Source organism: Trichosurus vulpecula, chromosome 5 (genome assembly GCF_011100635.1).
Source record: "Trichosurus vulpecula isolate mTriVul1 chromosome 5, mTriVul1.pri, whole genome shotgun sequence".
NCBI lineage: Eukaryota > Metazoa > Chordata > Mammalia > Diprotodontia > Phalangeridae > Trichosurus > Trichosurus vulpecula.
In genome coordinates, this window is record NC_050577.1 from 80,213,651 (window position 1) to 80,219,815 (window position 6,165).

The window sequence follows — 6,165 nt, forward strand, 5'->3', positions numbered from 1 at the left end:
CCGTGTACCCTGCCTTCTTCTATCTTTTAAAAATTGTCATTCAACTAATGCCTATGCATATGTACCTATCTAAAAGGTGCGACCTCTAATTGTTTCTGCTACGTTTGTCAGGTCTATCAACTTGCCCAAGAATTCATTGGTAGCTGGGACTGATTCCCATAAAGTGAAAAATTTTCAGACTGAAAGTGACTGTGGAGAAAATTAGTTGCCCACCTCTCCCCACCCTCATTTTATAGACGAGGAATGTGAGGTCCTGAAAGATAAAGTTACTTACATAAAGTCAAAAGGACAGGTTTTGCTAGAACTGAGACCTAGAAGATTTATTTCCTGGCCCCCAATTAAGACTTTTAAAAATATATTCATTCTTATTATTTCACCATCATTCCTACAGGTTTTGCTACTCACGACAGAATCCATTTGTACAGCACTTTGCATTTTATTTCATTAGGTCCTGACACCTCCCTATGACATGCGCAGTAGTTAAAGTGACTTTTCACACATTAAGTTCGTAATGAAGCCAGTTGTCCTGACAGCCCAGTAAATTTACAATAACCTCATACTGCCTCCCCATGTTATCATGATTGGCCTGGTTATCACATCACGCATATGAAAAGAGAATCCCAATTTACCTCTTAAAAATAAAGCCAAGGTGAACTTCAGTGAATCTGCTTTCCCATTCTGTTGTTGTTGAGTCATCTCAGTCCTGTCCAACTCTTCATAACCTCATTTGGAGTTTTCTTGGCAAAGATATTGGATCGGTTTGCTGTATCCTTCTCCAGCTCATTTTATAAATGAGAAACTGAGGCAAAGAAGGTTAAGTGACTTGCCCAGAGTGATGCAGCTATGAAGTGTCTGAGGCTGGATTTTATCTCAAGTCTTGAGATAAAAGGGCTTTCTCCATTGTGGCACCTAGCTGCCCACTTTTCCACTTGATCACAGGTCAAAACATTGTTTTATTTTTATAAAGTTCAATGTATTCAGGAATTGAGAATATACAAATTTTGAGCAGTCTGTAAACGTGTGCTTTTTAGGAACAGTAATGACCTATTCACATAAAATAGTAGATTTTCAACTTGCCCTAGAGACATAGCTGGGTAAATGATATAACCTCCAATTTAAGAGTATGAGCTGTCAATTGCACAGTGTTCTATGACATGTATACTAATATTCTGAACCCTAAGTTCATCTACAATCTGTACTTTTAATAAAAAAATGTGTCAGGAAAAATGATCTAAGATCCAATTATTCATTGAATAAATAATGCAGATGCATTATACTTTGGTTCATCTTATTCTACATTGTCCAGCAAGTCAAATTCCTCTTTCTTTTTTTCAATGTATGAAGTAAAAAAGGTCAAGGAAAGTTAAGTGACCTAAGGTTGCATAGGTAGTAAGCCTCAAAGTGAGATTAGAACCCAGTTTCCTTGAGTTTGGACCTGAGTCCATTCACCTTTCATTGTACCTTAACACCACCTTTGCATTCTCTGCTGCCACATTAAGCCTTGGAAATGAGCCTAGATGCCAAGGCTAAATTAATTTTTGGAACTTCCTTCATATATATTATCTGTCATTGCATTCTTCTAGATCTATTGATTTTTATGGATAAATAGTTGATCACTACAATCTGATTTGTGTATACTTGGTAGGCTTATTTTCTTTTTTTTTTTAACTATTCCAAATATTTTAATAAGAGTTCTCTGGAAGGTATTTAAAACACCAGTTTGTGTGGATAAATTCCATTGGAGAGAGAGAATACAGAACGTGGGTAGCCACAGAGCTGAGGAATTTTCTTGATTTGGGGCAGGATCTGAGAGTCCACTGTTTTCTGATCAGCCTTGCGCTGCTCTGTAATCTCATATTTCTCTTTTTCTGTGTCGAAAATCTCTCCTTCTTGGTGTCTAGGTTTATGGAGCCTCTTCTTCTTGAAGTAAGCATCAGTAAGATGATTTGGAATTTTTGCACCTGAAAGGTTAACCCTGGTAGAGGTGGCAATGACAAATTTCTGATGGGTCCTTCTCACAGGAACACGGTTGATGGTCAGAGGTCCAGTCACCAGTAGCAAGCCACTAGCCAGCTGCTTCAGGAAAACCACTCGCTTGCCCCTGTGGCAGCCAGTGAGCATGATCAGAACAGTGCCTGGCTTGATGCTAGCTCGAAGTCTCCTCACATGCTGGCTGAAGGGCTTTTTGCCATGACTTAGCAGCTTTCTAGGCACATCCTCAGTAGGGTAATACCGAGGCATTTTGCGAATCTTTACCACACGGGTTCCTCCATTCTTATCACCACCAACTGGCTTTGAGATAGTAGCAGGCACCTTCTCTTTCTTTTTCCTTTCAATCCGGGTTTTTGGTGCAGTATATTTCTGCTTGTACATGGCTTTCCAGGAATACATTGCAGACCTGGAGTATCTACCAATCCCTCGGGCCAGGACTGGGTTCTGACTGCAATGCTTTTGAGGCTTTTTCACCGCCTTTCCAGCCACATCTTCCTTTTTGTTCTCTTTTTTTTTTTTTCCTTTTTGACCTTCTTTTCCTTTGGTTCCTTTGGAGGCTTTTTGTCCACCATCTTGAGCGAGGGGAAAGAGAGGTAGGCTTATTTTCACAACGTTTATATAGTTACAAATTTTTGTAAGATAAAAATAGCCATTGTCTCTTTAGTTCCTGAATGCATGAACCACTACTAGGCCTATTAGACAATGACTGCTCATATGTTCTCACAGGCACTGCAGCTGCAACATAGGCAGGTTCTACTGCCTCATGTCTAACATCGATGCAGCTAAAGTCTGTAGAGGCTCCTCATCAGTAGGGCTGTATTACAATGTACTTTTCAGTCACTAACACTCTTAAAGACTGTTTCTCAGTAATACAGAGGGTACAATCTGTATATGTGCAGAGAACACCACTGAAATCCTCGATCTTTAACATTAGTGTCACGAAACCTAGAGTTCTAATAGAAAACTAATAAAAGATGGGGAAACCAGTTCAATTTCATTTCATGTGGTCAGGGTCAGACATTGAGTCAGCCAGTTGCCAGTAAAAGCACACATGCATGGTAATTGCCACCAAAAAAATGAATCAAATAAAAATTACTGATTGTTCCTCTCATTTGCACACTGCTGTAAGTACTAGGGTAAAATGAGTTCATTTATCATTGCCAATTGTGTCTATTTCATTGAGCCTGGGGGCATTACAAAGTCTTCTAAAGGAGACCCATAATCACTTAAAACACATCATTTCAACCATCCATATAGGAAAAAAATAAAGTATATTAAGTTTGAATTTTAGTAAGATTATTATGTGCAATTGGTGAAGCAGTACATGGAATTAGTGCATTTGTGTATACATCTTCAATATGCTCAGGAGGGAACTGAGTTTGGAAATGATATAGAAAAGGAATTAGGACTTTATTGCATTGAGAAAATTGAACCCCCAAGTTTCTCGTGGCTGTAAAAGTCTTTTTTTTAAATCCAATATTCTTCTAGGGATGTAATATGATTGAAGATGCTTTAACACCGCAATCTCAGAAGAATCACAACTACAAAAGCTTTGAAAAAGATAGAAAATGCAGGGTGGATGTAAACAGGTCACACCAAATGATCATTAATGAGTTGTGTACCGAAAGTCAGATAAAAGAAAACATACATGTCATATAAGTCTGGAAAAGCAGATGGGCTGGCTACAAGATAAAAGTGTCTGTTATATAACCTTCTAAAATCACCTACATACATTTACTTCATTGTCATTCCAATGTTAGGCAGAAGACAGCATTTCAAGTTAATACTTTGATGTTTTGTTCAAGGAAACATCCAGTGTACTGAATGCGGACCAGGTATCTGGCAGTATGCTAAGTACGGGGAAGTTACAAAGATGTGCAAGACACAGTGTCTGCCTCCAAGGTACTACAATAATCATAAAAATGGATTAACATCCAACTCCTAATAGACAACAGCGGGACAGACATATTTCAGTTGTTACATGTTTATTAAAGTAGCAAAATAGCAATTCTTTATTCAGATCATTTTTTCCTACTGAATAATGTTGTCTCTTGGACAAAATATCATCACCATCTTCGATTATCTGAAGAACAATAGTGGAAAAACACTGTGACTTGTTCCCCCTCTCTCAGAGGGCAGTAGCAAAGAGAAATAGGTAGAAGGTAATGGGAGAGTGATTTCAGTGCAATTAAAAAAATCTCCTTAATGTTTAGAACTACCTAAAATGAAATGGACTGTTTCTAGGGGTGCTGGGGTCCCATTACCAAGTAGGTACTAGATAAACAGCTATTGGGAATTCTCCCGAGGGAATTCATATCTCACAGATGTATTGGACTTTATGACTTTCATAGTGATATCTAATTTCTCAGATTTTGATGCTAATGACAATGACAAGGTGAGCTCACAAAATCAACTTTGTTAGGATGATTAACATTTTTCTGGACTGTTTCAGTCACATGTTGCTGGCTGACAGTGCCCAGATTGCTTAGAAAGATGCTTCATCGCCTGTGAAAAAAGGTATTTTCATCGTGTTACTCATGCTTTTGCAAAACTTTTTCTTTCTCCAATTTCCACATCATAGGTTTAATAGGAAGGGTATGAACCTGAATTATAACCTTTCATAAAGCTAGAAAATAAAATGGTATTATGGGAATTTTCAAAGATTCCCCATAGAATTTCCATAAGTAATTCTTAATAATACAATAACTATTTTAAGAGCCTCAATTACAGTGTGTTTTGAAATATTTTTCACACCTCCTCCACACCTGGTAGGAAAGCTTAGACTGAAATGAATGGCATTGGCACTCACATAAGTAGAGAGTGCTAGGTTTCCTTTCCTTAAAATGCTACTCTAATTTATAGTGACATCATTTTCAATTTGACATCTGAACAGTGTCTCCATAAGCTTGCTTTGACTGTGTTTTATTGTGTTTTGACAATGTTTATAGATTCATCTCAGATTTACTCTCCAAATTCTTTGTTATATATTGACTTCACAATGTGACCCCACTAGGTTTTTATCCCTCCACCTCCTCACTTTGGGAATGGGAGAACATCTTTATGTGATGGCAGTGAGTGCTAGAGCAGCTCACAGGACAGGACAGTGAGAGATTTTGAGACAGTTTGCATGAAACCTAGGGCGCATTCCAAGCAACTCATTTTATATATAAGAGAGCTAAGGCTCAGGAAGGGACAGCTAGGTGGCACCATAGTGCATAGAGTGCTGGATCTTAAACAAGGAAGACATCTTCAGGAGTTCAAATCTGGCCTCTGACACTTACTAGCTGTGTGACCCTGGCAAGTCATTTAACCCTATTTGCCTCAGTTCTTCATCTGTTAAATGAGCTGGAGAAGGAAATGACAAATCACTCCAATCTTTGCCAAGAAAACCATATATGAGGTCACAGAGAGTCAGACAGGACTGAAATGACTCAACAATAACAAGGCCCAGGGAAGTTAAGTGATTATCCCAAGGTCACACAGTAAATGACCTAGTCAGCTTTAAAGCCAGTTCTTTTGCATCCACATCCTGCACACTTTCCTCTATAACATGCAGCAGTGGAATGTTGTACTAACCTTTCACAATCAACTGATCAATAAATATTTATTTATTTATCCTACTATGTGCCAGGCTCAGTGAGAGGCTTGTGGATTCAAGTACAAAGAATTTTTTAAAGAATCCCTACTTGCAAATACATTTGAAATAATTGTATATGTATATCCTATATCAGATTGCTTGATGTCTTGAGGAGGGAGGAGGGAAGAGAGAGAGGGAAAAAATTTGGAACTCAAAATCTTACAAAAATGAATCTTGAAAACTATCTTTACATGTAATTGGGAAAAATAAAATATTATTAAATAAAAAATGTATTTGGAGAAACTTTAATAGAATAAAGTAAAATACAAAAAAATTTAAGAACAAAGAATCCCTACTTGGAAAGAGTGTCAGCTAGTAGTTTGTATGATTACTGGGTGCTGAATGGGGGGGAAGCCAACTCTGAGCCCTCCCTACCACTATATATTATCTGCAAAAGTCTTAATTAGGTATATTTCTGTTCTTAGCACCACACTTAACTCTACCAAATACAAATTTACTTTGATAGTTTCTATGTCTTAGGAACCATTCAATTATAGTATTTTCCCATGCACAGGACATCAAGAAATCAGAAATCA

General features: G+C 37.7%; 1 pseudogene; it reads right to left on the reverse strand.

Annotated features, from left to right (window-relative positions):
- Positions 1 to 1,707: 1,707 nt before the first annotated feature.
- LOC118851539 lies at positions 1,708 to 2,564 on the reverse strand (annotated as a pseudogene).
- Positions 2,565 to 6,165: the final 3,601 nt, after the last annotated feature.